The 14,975-nt window shown below is 38.7% G+C and overlaps 1 protein-coding gene across 1 annotated transcript in view; it reads left to right on the top strand.

The window, feature by feature from the left end:
* The first annotated feature begins 11,274 nt into the window (after positions 1–11,274).
* FAM160A1 (family with sequence similarity 160 member A1) overlaps positions 11,275–14,975 on the top strand; it is a 79,190-nt gene continuing 75,489 nt past the window's right edge. Inside the window, exon 1 of the mRNA XM_032223572.1 lies at positions 11,275–11,387. The gene's annotated coding sequence lies outside the window, so the exon portion shown is untranslated. The remainder of the gene's footprint in view (positions 11,388–14,975) is intronic.

Genomic DNA, 14,975 nt, shown 5'->3' with positions numbered 1-14,975 from the left:
CCTCCAGGAGTTCAAGACAGTTTCCATGAGAAACTCCTTCCATTTTAACTCTGCAAAAACAATCCTGAGAGACAGATATGCTTATTTAAATATACGTACATGGCTGCCCATATCAGAAAATGTGACTTTGAGTAGTTGACAAGGTGGCTGATAAAGATTTAAAAAATACAATATTAATACAATATAAGTACATTTCACAACCAACTAAAACACAAAGTAGTAGCCACCATACTGTACAGCAAAAGTTATTCCCAATTACCCTCCCAAGTCCATGCCTTGGAAGCAATGTCTTCAAGGCTTTCAGAAAGGTAAGCAGAACTGGGACAATCTAATCTTGGTGCTATGGTGTCCAGAAGGCAGGCACAGCTACAGAAAAGATGTGGGAAAGATTGGCCTAAGAGGCAGTAAGTAACTCAAAGTCATCCAGTGAGACACCCTGGTTGAGGACAAGGGTAGGATTCTACCGGTTTGGACCAGTTCAGGCGAACTGGTAGCTTCGAAGAACCAGTCTGCTCTCACTAGCAAGAGGCCCGCCTGCCCCTGCGCTTTACCTACCTTTATTTTCTCAGCTGAGTCGTGCGACAGAGTGGATTGCTGCGCCTCAGCTGTTTTCCTTCCCAAGCAGCAGGAAGGTAAGTATTTTAACAACTGTGCACTCGTGCACAGCGAACCAGTGTTAACTGTAGGATCCCATCCCTGGTTGAGGGTAGACTTGGTTGTGGTTAACTATACATATAATATAGAATTGTGAGTTATACAGTACGTCTATGAAGAATGGGACTGTGGCTGAAAATATAAAAAAATAATCAGAAATGCACATTTTATTCCTTGCCATTTTCAGGATGGTAATGATTAGGTATTTAAATATGCACACACACATACTCTTTTTCCTTGATGAGAGAATGTCACTAGCACTGCTGAAATTGTTATACACCAGTCAATCCTTTTGTGCAGTTTCTAATAACACATTTAAGAGATATAGAAGGGGGTGGTGGTTATTTGTATTGCTGATGTTTAATCCTGTTTTTAACCATCTCAATCACTTTATCCAGCTGTTTTCTCTATCGTGGAAAAGGTTCAAAAATTGGCTGTTGCTAACAGGAAGATTTAAGCATTAATCTCTAACAGCAAGAGATTTAAGCATTAAAGATAAAGCATTCTCGAAATAGTATGTCTAAGAAATATATAACAGTATCATGGCTCATTGAATAAATGTGGTTTTTGTTATAAAAATACAGCAGATAAATGTAACATGGGATGAATTACTTGCCAGCAGGTATATACTTGAATTTTGCATTTTTTAAAAAATTGCACTTCATAAAGACTGCGTGATTCACTTTTCTCAAAAATAGAATTAGTTTCCAAGCAGAAAAAAAATAGGCTTTCTATATGACATCTAGAAGCCTGATTTACAGAAATTAGGAAGTATATGCTTGTATGTATGATTATCTCTCTGTGTGTAACCATAGTGGGGCAGGGGTTAAGATATTGTATTAGAATTAGATTGAAGTCCACACTCAACTCAACCACAGAAGTGAGTCACAACACCCTCAACTGTGGAAGTGAGTCACAACATATAGTACTTCAGAAAGTTGGTGCTCTGTTAAAACTGGAAGCAAAGGATCATCTCCATGGCTTTTAGCTCCGGAGTAGACTTGATTTTTCTCAAGTTTCCAGCTCGAGCAAGCGCTGCCACCTATTGAAATACGGCAGAAATATTTAAGATTAATTTCTTTTTAAGAGTTACTATGAATGTGCATTAATTGTTACCATCATTCCTGGCTCCTGCTAGACAGGATTATTCATTTCTCTTTCTAATCTCACTAGAAGCATTTTTTTTAGTTAGTACTGTTGCCCCATTTAGTTTTTTAGTTAAATAAAAACAGCAAAACTAAATGGGGCAACAGTACTAACGGGTATTAGAAGTGCCACTGGTTGCCTGGCAGCCGAGGAAAGGTTTTGTGTGGAATCTCAGAGAGAATTAAGCTGCTTTCTAGAGCGAAAGACCAGGAAGGCGGAACTCCAGGGAGCCTCTGTACTAACCAAGGTAAATTTACAAGCTGAACGTGTTTCATTCAATAGCCTCATAAAGGTCTAAACAGACTTTTTCCCCCAGCAAGGGCACAGAGTGATTTTTAGCATGAAGATGGCACACCATCGGCAGGCTTCTGCGCAGCCTTCTCCCAAATTTCAAGGTTACGACAAGAAGGACTGGGGAGGTACATGATAGCATTGCTCCAATATCTAAGAGGCTAACACAAAGAAAGACCCCATTTTCAACCCATTTTCCAAAAAGCACCTAAAGACAAACAAGAAGCAATGGATGGGAACTATCAAGGAGAGAAGCACTCTGGAATTAAGAAGAAATTTCCTGACAGAACATTATCAGTGGAACGAGTTGCCTTGAGAAGTTAGAATGCTCCTGCACTGGGAAGTTTTTAAGAAGAGATTGGACAACCATTTGTATGAAATGTATAGGGCTTCCTGGCTGAGCAGGGGGCTGGACTAGAAGGCCTCCAAGGTCCTTTCCAACTCTATACTGTAAAGTCCAAGTTCGCATCCCGCGTCCCGGCGTCTGAGTACTGCCGGGCGCTGCTTCCTTTCCTCTCCAGGACTAGTAAATCCGCCACGTGGTCGCCTTAACTCCTCCTGGAGGCTCCAAGAGGGAACCCAAGACTTACTCCGGCTCCCCGCCCTTCCCCTCAGCGCCTGGAGGATTATGGCTCAGAGCGGGCCGCTGACGCTCGAGCAGGCACAGGGAGGGACTTACCTGCTGCGGCTGTTGTCAGGAACGGCGCTTCCCCCGCCCGCCGCCTCTCTCTCTTTCCCCGAAGGCCGCTCCGAATTGCGCATCCTGGAATCCATCTAAGCGACCTAGTCGAGAGGGGGCTTCTTTTTTGCGCCTCGAAAGGAAAACTTTTCAGCCGTCCAAACACGCGGATTATTACTATCAAGTCAGCTGAGAGACGCGTCGAGGGTGGGGTCTGGCGGCGACGACGCCACGGAAGGAAGAGCGGAGTCGCCTCAAACCGCCAGGTATCTCCTTTTGGTCTTTCCCAGAACGAATAGGTGGGAGCTAGCATATTCCTCGCTTTTCTCAACCACGTGGTTCGTGGGGGGGGGACTTCCCTTAGACCAGGGGTCCCCAACCGTGGCAACTTGAGGATATGTGGATTTCAACTCCCAGAATTCCCCAGTCCACAAATTTTGCTGGCTGGGGAATTCTGGGTATTGAAGTCCACAAGTCTTAAAAGTTGCCAAGGTTGGACGGGATCGCTAAGACGATAAGTAGCGTATATGCTCCATAAGGGGCTGTCAGGGATCTGGAGGAAACCGGGAGAAAAGGGAGTGGGAATCGTATGATGGAGCTCGACGTACTAGCCTGACGGCTGAGGCGATCGCACTCTGACCAGAGGCAACGGAGTGGGCCTAAGAAGAGCCGGACTGGGTTCATTTCGCTTTTTTTTTTTAATTCCAAAGTTGATGGAATGTTCATTCCTATTCATTCGAAAGTGAAAGGCGTAGCAATTGAAAAGCTTTCGAAATAGTCTCCTATATAGGAAGGGGAAACTACGCGGCGCTGGATTTAAAACATTTTGTGAGTTTTGTCCGGGTTTTCCATGGTCATCTTCCTCTAGCCAGGTGCCATAAAGGGTATCCAACCTTGGGCTTGAATTCCCAGATTTCCTGGTTGGGGAATTCAGGGAGTTGAAGCCCACATGCCTTAAAAGTTACCAAGGTTGGAGTCCTCGGTCATAAAAGTATTTCTGAGACTTGTTGCTTAACCAGAAGTACTCCTCCCGCCCTCCTTTGTAAATTGCCAGCATACTTGGGAAGCGGAGGCGTGAACGCAATAAGTGTTACAACTGGATTGGGTGGTGGTTTTTTTCCCCCTTGGGCCGATCTTGGCAATAGCTGGTTCAAAGCATCCTCTTCCCTGTTTCCTTTGCCTCCCTCCCTCCGTGAGCGTCTCGTTCTCCTGAAACGAGGCCGGAAAACAACGAGCTTAATCCGCTCATTTGGAAGACGGATGGCGTCGCGCTGCTTGGAAAAGAGGCGAACGCGGAAATGAGCTCCCCCTTCGTTATGGAGGCAGCCGCATATTATAAAGCTAGCCTGATTTATACAGATTACTGCCGATCTTGAACGCACTGTTAGACTTGCAAATACGTTAGACTGACCTCTTCCCGTTGCGCTTTAAAAGAGTTGGCTGAGCTCTATAGCGATTTCTTTTCTCGAAAGCTCATGCCACCCGCAACTGCTGGATTCGTACATTATTTAGGTCACAGCTAATAATTCGAATGTAAGGCTCTTAGAGAGAGAAAAGAATTTCCGTTTATACTGGTGCTTGTCTTTCTCTTATCAAGGCCATATTTGGAAATAATACGTTTTTTTTATCTGCATAAATACTTATTGGAAGACCATATTCTTGAACCATGATGCATTGGACTGTGAATTAGCCAAAGCTACTTTAATGTAGCAATAATGCTGTGTGTGTGTGTGTGTGAGAGAGAGAGAGAGGGAGGGGAGAGGGAGGGAGGGAGGAGAGGGAGGGAGAGAGAGAGAAGGCAGGGGAGAGAGGAGAGAGAAAGGAGAGAGAGAGGGAGAGAGAGAGAGAGAGAGAGAGGGAGGCTCAGTGGTTGCCCTTTTCCCTCTCTGGAAGAACGTTGTAGCTCCTGCTGCCTTAAGAAAGTTCAAAACATTCTTAAAGAGCCATCTCCTGGGCACCTTTTTTTGAACTAACCATCTGGCAGATGGTACAAGATAATAAAAACAAGGACAAATAGGCTGAAAAATAGCGTCTATCCATTGAATTATGGTATAGTGCAATATTGGGTTTTCAGTTTCAATTATATAGAAAGTAAAAGATGTATGTTTGTGTTTTTATTTTATAGTTATAATGTACACTGAAGACGGCATTTAATTTTGTTGTACCATGTGGAATGACAATAAAGTAAACTAAACTAAACTAAATATGATGTGTGGACATGGAAAATAAAGTAAAAACATATTGGGTCATTGAGACAAATGAACATATTTGATAGGTGATGCATTTTTTTCTAAATTCAAACACTCATTTAAAATCAATGAAAAAATATCTCTGGTTTTGGATATAACGTAACTTACCGTATATACTCGAGTATAAGCCGACCCGAATATAAGCTGAGGCACCTAATTTTACCACAAAAAAACTGGAAAAGTTATTGACTCGAGTATAAGCCTAGGGTGGGAAATGCAGCAGCTACCAAATTTCAAAAATAAAAATAGATACCAATAATGCCATTGCCCATTGAAAAACATATACAGCTGCCTGTGCCCATTAAATATACAGTAGCCATTGTAAAAATTTGCTCTGCATAACAAATTATTATCACACAATACCGGTGTATTCAATGAAATACTTCACTCACCTCATGATGCTGATGTCCCGCTGTGATGATGATGTCCCGCCTCCTATGACACACGGCACAGTGATTCCTATCATTGGATCACTGTACCAGAGGAGGTGGGACATCGCTATGTGGCTGCTTGCCATAACAAGGAGGAGGTGGGACATCGTTGCAGAGCGGCAGGAGGGGAGGAAGGGGAATCGTAAGATAGCCCTGCATTACATTAGAACGTGAGGAGGGGGGATGGTGCGGTGCACACTGCGCGGCAAACTGACACAGAGGGAGGGGAAACTCAGGGGCGCTGGGCCATTCACGAGCGTCACCCAGCGGCATGGCCCCGCCCCTTTTTCTCCCATTTCGGGCAAATTTTTCACTGACTCAAGTATAAGCCGAGGCGGCTTTTTTCAGCTCAAAAAGTGGGCTGAAAAACTAGGCTTATACTTGAGTATATACAGTACCTTACATCTTTTGGGTAAAATACCCGCAATCAACATATATTTCTTCCTTGGTAGATATAGGCCAATGTGGGAATACTGGCCTTGAAAGATGTATTGGGCTCCCCAAATGGTCACAGCTATCTTCTCCATCTGACTTGCATAATTTTTAAGGTGCTTTTAATTATGTTTTCAATTACATTTACCTGTTTGAAGTTTTTTAATGTAGGCATCTGTTACTTGAATTTTTATTTTGTAAGGAAATTCTGTAAACCACGTAACTCTATTTCCTCTGACAGGGTACTTCTTAGATACATTGTTAGTTTTTTCTAAAGGCAGTTTAAGAGTATAAATGCGTCTCTTCATTTTTGGTCATAGGGCAGAATAAATTAATAACATTGTTAAGAATTACAACCATTTTAGTAATAACTGGAATCTGTGAGGTGTCTAAAAGAGAGCTACAGTAGTTTAATGTAGTGGTTAACGTCCTGGCTTAGAAACCAGGAGACTGTGAGTTCTAGTTCCACCTTCGGCATTAAAGGCAGCGGGATGACTTTGGGCCAGTCATACTCTCTGGGTTATTATTGTAGGAAAAAGAAAGGATGAAGGAGTATTATGTATATTTTCTTTCATGAGTTACTTATACAGTAATAAAGCTGGGACAAAAAAATAAATACACAAAAGCTGACATACCAACACAATACTATAATAAAATAGAAGACTTTTGTCCTTTGGGCTAAGATCAAGTGTAATGAAAAAATAAAAGTACTATACTTGTCTATTGGCAGTCTGGGGGTAAATGGGGAAGGGATTGGAAGATTTGTGGTTCTTATTATATTAGAAAGCTGCTTCCTCAGATTTGGTCACATGTCCTTCAGCAATCTTTATAGCAATGAACCTCTGGATAAAAGCAACTTTATTCCGAGATGACAAGTTTTGTTCCCTTTTGTCTGTTGGTAGCATTAACCTTTAGCAAATTCCTTGTTGAAAAAAAAAATGGAGCAAAATACTGTCATATGATTTAGCACTTTGCCTTGTAACTGAAGCTGAAGCCTCTTACATAATAGTCACACTGAACTCAGTAGGACATTTGAGTGAACATTCTTTCTTTATATTGTACATTTATCTCTATTGTGATTGAGGATAACACCGGGCGGGTGAGACAGTTTTTAGGTATCCTGTTTACTCCTCTGGGCATGTATTGTTCTGCATCAGCTACTTATGCTAGCTTAGTTTTATGGTAGGTAAAATATTGCCAAGTGTTGTGGGAGGAAACATGAACCAAGCACATCTTTCCTCATTTCCAAAAATTGTCCAGCTTCTTCTGTCTGTCATACTAACCTTATTCAATCTGGTGCTCACTATATGGGATTACTCAAAACTCAACATTCTTTGCCTGTGGACCGAGACTTCTGGAAGGTACAGAGTTACTGAACACAGCCTTATGATGCTACCACACTATATAATGTTAGGATGGCATAACGTGGACATTGTGCTATTGCAACTTGGAACAACAGCAATATAGCAATAACACTTAGACTTTATATACCGCTTTATAGCCCCCTCTAAGCAGTTTACAGAGTCAGCATATTGCCCCCAACAATTTGGGTCCTCATTTTACCCAACTTGGAAGGATGGAAGGATGAGTCAATCTTGATATACATGATTTATTGTAATACTATTTTCTATTGAGCAGGTATAGCTCAATGACAGAATGTCATTGTCTGTTAAATTGAAATTAAATACAAAGATTGATATTGACTGCAAGAAGGATTTAAGATGAAGACATTTAAAAGTGAATTTGTAGGAAGTATATACCACACTTCCTTTCCCTAAATATCTTATATTAAATGTTTGTGTTAAGTGCCCTTTTTGCAATGGTGCTTACCCTGTAGGATAGCTACCCTGTCCCTGAACGTTTTACGGTTTTACGGTTTTACGGTTTTTACATATATATGTATATATGTATATGTATATATATATATGTGTGTGTGTGTGTGTTATATGTAATATATATGTATGTATGTTTGCTTGCTTGCTTGTTTTTGGTCATATAACTTGTTAGCTCCCCAGAGTTACTTGATCAGCCACATTAATTTTCAGAATAGAAAAGTGCTAGATAGAAGTAAAATTCCAGGATAAATTGAACACAAATATAGTCTGATTCTTGTCATGATACGAAGTATAAACAGGTGAGTTAAGATAGTTCCACCTCTGTTCTATTTACATTTCTTATAATTAGGTCAGTCCTGTTGGGAATACTACTGCATCTACTTACTGGGCCTAAACAACAGTGTTTTATTATCCATAGCTACAAAACATTTAAATACTTTGTTGCTAGCCAACTGATTTTTTTTAATGGATTTCTGAGCTAACACTAGAGAGTTTTTCACAGAAGCATTTTTATAACAAAATAGGACAAAATGGTACATGAGATTTGACTCCCAATATTTATACCCGATATTTATATACTTGGTGCAATGGAGCAGAAAGGTAACTTTAGGCAATATTAGTTGTAAACAAATAGTCCTCCAACTTATGACAAATAACTGAGTTTTGCCCCCATTTTATGACCTTGCCACAGTTATTAAAGGAATTGCTGCAGTTTTTAACCTTAGTAATATGATGTTATGTGAATCTGACTTCTCCATTGAGTTTGCTTGTCAGAAGGTCACAAAAGGTGAGCACATAAAGTTGGGACACTGCAACTGTCATAATACATGCCAGTTGCCAAGCATCGAATTGATCTTGTGACCATGATGGGGATTCATGCTAGAGCAATGTGAAAAATAGCAATAGCATTTAGAATTACATACCGCTTCACAGCCCTCTCTAAGCAATTTTACAGAGACAGCATATTGCCCTCAACAATCTGGGTCCTCAGTTACAGACTTCTGAAGGATGGAAGGCTGAGTCAACCTTGAGCCTGGTGAGATTTGAACTGTCAAATTGCAGGCAGCCAGCAGTCAGCAGAAGTAGCCTGCAATACTGCATTCTAACCACTGCAGCTCTATGGTCATAATTACTCTTTAAGTGTTGCTATAATGTCAAATGATCAGTAAACAAGTGGTTGGAAGTGGAGGATCATCTGCATTTGGTCTCATAGGAGCCTAGGCCATAAATGTGATTGGTTTTATTTAAACTATATGTGTGAAACTGACTTCTTCAATAAAAATCTGTATAGCAAATTCTGTCATATTGGAAAGCTAGTTATTTCCATCTATTTTTTTCATATTGTTTGATACCCTCCTGACAGATTTATCTATTTATTACAGTTTTATCTCATCTTTATTACCTTATAGTGAACATATATATTACTCCTTCCTATTTTTCTCACAGCAATAATCCTATGAGGTAGGTTTGGCTGAGAGAGTGTAATTGGCCCAATGTCATCCAGCCAGCTTTTATGACCTAAAATGGGCTAGAACTCACAGTCTCCTGATTATAGGCCAGTACCTTAACCACTGTACAAACTGCCTCTCACCAAACATATATAAATATGGAAAAGTTTGTGAAGACACGCACTAAAAGGTCACATATGCTGGTTGAGTTATTAGGAATGTTAAGATATATGATCGTTGTCTTATGTGTTAATGCTACAGGATGATTTCTAGATAAATGTATTTTAATAGTTGTTGGTATCGGACTGGATAAAGCAGGACAACTGCTAATTCATTCTTTCTTCTGGATAGCTGTCCATTAAGGAGACCAGACATGTAGGTCTTATAGTACTGCTTTTATTGAAAAGTTATAGTAACAGAATGTTGCAAGTTTGAATGAGCTTTTTCCTTCCCTAGTTGAGTGTCAACCTTAGCCAGACAAGAAATATGACCAGATGGGCTAATACTACATATATACTGTAGCTTCCATCATGATCAGTTGGTCATGCTTCTTGAGAGTAATGGGAGTTATACAAGCCACGGTGACGCAGTGGTTAGAGTACAGTACTGCAGGCTACTTCTGCTGACTGCCAGCTGTCTGCAGCTTGGCAGTTCAAATCTCACCAGGCTCAAGGTTGATTCAGCCTTCCATTCTTCCGAGGAGGGTAAATGAAGACCCAAATTAGTGGGGGCATATGCTGATTCTGTAAACCACTTAGAGAGGGCTGTAAAACACTGTAAAGCAATATATAAGTCTAAGTGCTGTTGCTATTATTGATTAATACATCTGGAGTACATCTGTCTGAGAAGAGGTATTCTACTTAATGTAATTTCCAATGAGTGCACCAAAAGCTGTGATTCCAAATGTTCACAGTTTTCTGGATGAAAATGTTGGTGTTAAAAGTAATACAGAAATTATGTTTCTTTTTATATGGGAGCTAAATTAATAATTTGCAGTGATATTAAAGTAAAATATTTCACAGAAGGGATAAAACATAGCTACATAATGTGGAGTGCATTACTCTGCCATTGCCCTCAAGGTACTTAACCTTTCACAGTGGATTACTACTTTTTCATCTCCATATCTGTGTCGCTTCCTTTGATAGCTGTTATTACTAACCTATTTGGCTTGAAGACAGAAATCTTTAAATTGAAAGGGAAATGGTGGATCATTTAACAAAATTAACCTTGGATATCTAACATGCTAAATTAAAATGACAAATCTGATATTGTAGCTTTGGAGTTTTTTTGTATTTTTAAAATATGTATTTAATATATCTTTAATATAACTCTTCCTGGTTTAGATTTAAAGGAACATTTGTCTATGCTAAATTTCTGGAACTGGTGTCAGAGACAGTGTAATAATTATAATATTTTGTTGTGTATATTATATGTATAAATTTTAATTTGTGTTCTTAGGGGGCACTTTAGAGTGTATGAAACTGCCCAAAGTCTTATGCTGCAACCAGATTAGTAGATTGCACTGGAAAGAATTAGCTGTTTTCATTGGATTGTATTAATAAGGATATGAACATAAACTGTCAAAAAAGATGACAGTTAAATTTTTCATTAAAGTTAACATCCAATTGAAAGGTGCATTAAGCATTGTATTGTATTTCTAAAGAACAATAGCTTATATATACTAATTCTAAACATGCACAGTCATTTATGGTACCAGGGTACAATATCATTAATAAAGTATGACACTATATCCCCACTTTGAACAATAGTATAGGTGAGATGCTGTCAATTAGCTGTTCAGCTACTAGAGACTGTAAGACTCGGGTTGAGGGAGAACAGGACTAAAGCTGAACTTAATAAGATGAGTTACGGTTTATACGCTAAGATTCATTGTTACACCGGGTTATTTCTGGGACGCCAGGCACTTTGATCTGGGCGTCCTCTTGGGACTCATAGCATTGCTCCTCCTCAAATAGCAGAAGGAAGCCAAGGCCAAAGAGAACTTTGCTTGACTTCAACTGGTCCAGCTGGTATGAGAAGACCTATCTATAGTGATTCATGCCCTCATTATATGTTTGGATTACTGTGACCTACTTTACAGGTGACTGCCCTTGAAGAATATTTGGGAATTACAACTGGTCCAGAATATGACTTGCTTACTTACAATTTCCTGACATCGGAAGCATTTAACACCAATTCTGTGGACCCTGCATTGATGACCGGTAAGTTACTTATCCTTGTAAGCTGCCTGGAGTAACAGAGAGTGAGTTGGGTGTCCATATGCATTTTCTTAAATAAATAAAATGCTAGTAAAATGATCTGTAAAGCTTTTTCTTGGATGGCTCTTGGATAGGACTGTAGGACTGCCTTATTTCAATTACATCAGCCCTATTTACCAGATACTATAAGGAAGAGGTACTACTGATTCCATGCTTCGACAGGTGGTGGTGGTGGGGCTGAAACTAGATTCTCTACAGTAGTGTTGGCTTCTCAGTGAAGATCAGACTCACATTCCTTACTATCCTGTAGGAAACTACTAGACAACCTGTGATCTGTTCCTCATTGTTTTAGAGACATTTCCTTACTGAACAGAGAAACAGAATTATCAGAGGTGCACGAACAAGTCAGTGGTAGTGTGACTGACTTCTGTTTTCCTATTGGCTTGCTGGTTGAATTACTTATGGAAAGCTTGCAATAAGCATGGAGATCCTCCCTCCCTCCCTCCCTCCCTTGTAGCAGGCAGGTAGATCACACCTGGAGCTTTGATCTTCAGAATCACCTAGTAAGTTTTTTTCCATCAATCACAGTTGGTAATTATACATTTTTTATTCTCTACCACTTTCAATTTACTGTACTTAGACCATGTTATTGCTATGCATTGAACACTGCCACTTGCATTTAATTATATCTAAATTTATTGTTATTTTTGAACGATGGCGGTTACGTGTGTATTATTTTATTCCTTTTTTTATTCTGCCTTTACTACTTTTAAGTAACTCACTTAACTTACATACTTAACATTTCTTTATCCTCCTATTTTTCCCATAACAATAGTCCTGTGGCTATTGGGTTGGGCTGAGAGAAAATGGTTGGGCCAAAGTCTCCCAGCCAGCTTTCATGCCTGAGGCGAGACTAGAACTCATAGGTGACTAGGCTAGCATCTTAACCACTACAGCAAACTGGTTCTTAATTAAGCACAAAATTGTATTCAGTTCCTCCCTTCCCATCAAATTGAATTTGAAGCTTGTGATATGTTTTGTACTATTAAAATAAGCAGAAGATAGATAGATAGATAGATAGATAGATAGATAGATAGATAGATAGATAGATAGATGATAGATAGATAGATAGATAGATAGATAGATAGATAGATAGATAGATAGATAGATAGATAGATTTTTTTAAACTGTCTTTTTTCCTTATAGGAATTGATATTACTGTAGGTGAATGCAAAACTTACTAAACTGGATTTATAACATAGAAGTTCTGACCCTAAATTGTATACTAGCTTATGGAAAAATAGTTTTCTTAATTTGCTTCTAAACAAAATGAAAAGGCTATTGGCAAAATGAGGCAACCACTTTCAGCCCTACAAAGTGGACTATAGTAAGAAACAATGTCAAAGTTATAGTAACAGAATAGTAACAAGTCTGAATGTGCTCCCTCCCTCCCTTTGTCTTCAGGTGAACTAGGGTGGGGCTTGATGAGACATTTTAATTCTCAAGCTGTCTTCTTCATTGGCTCAAACACCATTGCCTTGGTAGTTGCTAGTCCTTCTGTCCTATAAGGCTATTGCTTATGATCTCTGTAGTCATAGACAAGGTTGCATAGCATGTATTTTTAGCAACTTGTTTTGAGATTTTACTCCCTAGCAAAGTCATACTTATTTTATGGTATGATGTGCAAATGTAGCTCTAACTATTCCTACATTTTCTCATTAAAATATTATGCTGTTACTCATCTTTACTGAGATAAATCAAAAAGTTGTCGATTATTTTTAAATTTTCTATGAATTCACATCTTGTGCTAATTAGCTATGGTTTATAGACAAACCAAAATTTAGCTATGGTTTATAAACAAGCCATCACTCATATATAATCAGTAAATGTTATATTGTTTAATGCTTTGTATATAAACCATATCTTACCAATTCTAACTACAGTTTTTATTGATTTTTCAAGGCAAAGATAAACTGATTTCACAGCACATACAACATGACTGCTGCTGTTTTAGGAATACAGCTTAACTGAAACTTGATTACAATTATGTATAAGAAAGGAAAGAAAAGCATTGTTATCTCCTTCTAAAGAGAAATGAACAGCATTTTAAATGAGTCATTCTGATCTGGTAGAAAATGTCAAAAAGCAGAAATCACTGCAAATTGATGTGCTGTCACATGGGAGCATTTGGTTAATAGTTCCCAATTGTAGCAAAGAATGAGACACTAAAAAGCCCATAAATCATTTTAAAGACTTATCAGCAGCAAATGCAGAAGTGCAATACTGATAAATACAGGAGCGGTTTAGAAAAAAGGCTGCAATATTATGTATTTATCATATGATGATGGAGCAGAGATATATGTTTGCCTGAGATTTAGTTTAAAATATTACCTACAGCCTTTTCTTATGTTATTGTGTTGGTGAAATTTGCCTTCCCCCTTTCTTCCTTAGCCCTAAGTTTTAAGATAATTGTCTTATTCTGCTTTTTATCATTGTATTTATTAGATATGCATAATTTAAGAAATATGTAAATGCTGACAATTTTATTAATGGATGCTTTACAAAAAGGGTGGCTAAGACACTGAGCTTGTCAATCAGAAGGTTGGCAGTTCAAATCCCTAGTGTCGTGTAACAGAGTGAGTTCCCATTACTTGTCCCAGCTTCTGCCAACCTAGCAGTTCGAAAGCACATAAAAAAATGCAAAAGTAGAAAAATAGGAATCACCTTTGGTGGGAAGGTAACAGCATTCTGTGCATCTTCAGTGTTTAGTCATGCTGGCTAAATGACCATGGAGACGTCTTCGGGCAGCGCTGGCTCTTTGGCTTAGAAACAGAGATGAGCATTGCTCCTAGAGCCAGAAACAACTAGCACACATGTGCGGGCAAACCTTTACCTTTTATACAAAACTATTAACTATAAATACTGTATTTTATTTCTAAGGATAGAATTATTGTTCTTTCAGACTAAAGGGATTTGAACATTTGTTGCACTTTGGACGTTACTGCTCATATTTTTAAAGCCATATCTTAGTGATAGTTATATAGATGCCATCAAAAATTGGCATGGTTCATAGTTATACAATTATATACATGATAGTTCACTTACACTACCCTGGTAGCACAGAATTTCATATTTTGTTTTCAAAAAGCTAAGGAGTTTGGTGAGATTTAAACCATCTGTACACTAGATTAAATTGCTCAAGGCTTATGGGAATATTTGCAGATGGGCTATAAGAACTAACCAGAACAGATTATTCTGTACCATATTTTTTATTATATAAATAGATGTATTATTGAAGTCTTTATATGATAATTTTTGAGATTTCATTCTTCCACTAGAATTCTTGCTTGATGTTTGTATTGTGGTTTTCATTATTTAGCATGAAGGAGATCAGTAATTGTAAATTATTATCTGAAAATTGGGTTAATAATCATTGATGCATACAGGCTACCATGGGCAAATAATAATGCATACATCTTTCTTGTTTTCCTTTTAACTTTACCATAAAAGTCCTTTCTTAACCGTAATAATACAATGACCATGACATGAACTAAGGTGACACATGTCTATGACATGAATTAGAATTGAATC

This window comes from Thamnophis elegans, chromosome 9 (genome assembly GCF_009769535.1).
Source record: "Thamnophis elegans isolate rThaEle1 chromosome 9, rThaEle1.pri, whole genome shotgun sequence".
Taxonomy (NCBI): Eukaryota; Metazoa; Chordata; class Lepidosauria; order Squamata; family Colubridae; genus Thamnophis; species Thamnophis elegans.
Note: the sequence above shows the minus strand (reverse complement) of the source record. Positions and strands in the feature narration are given on the sequence as shown.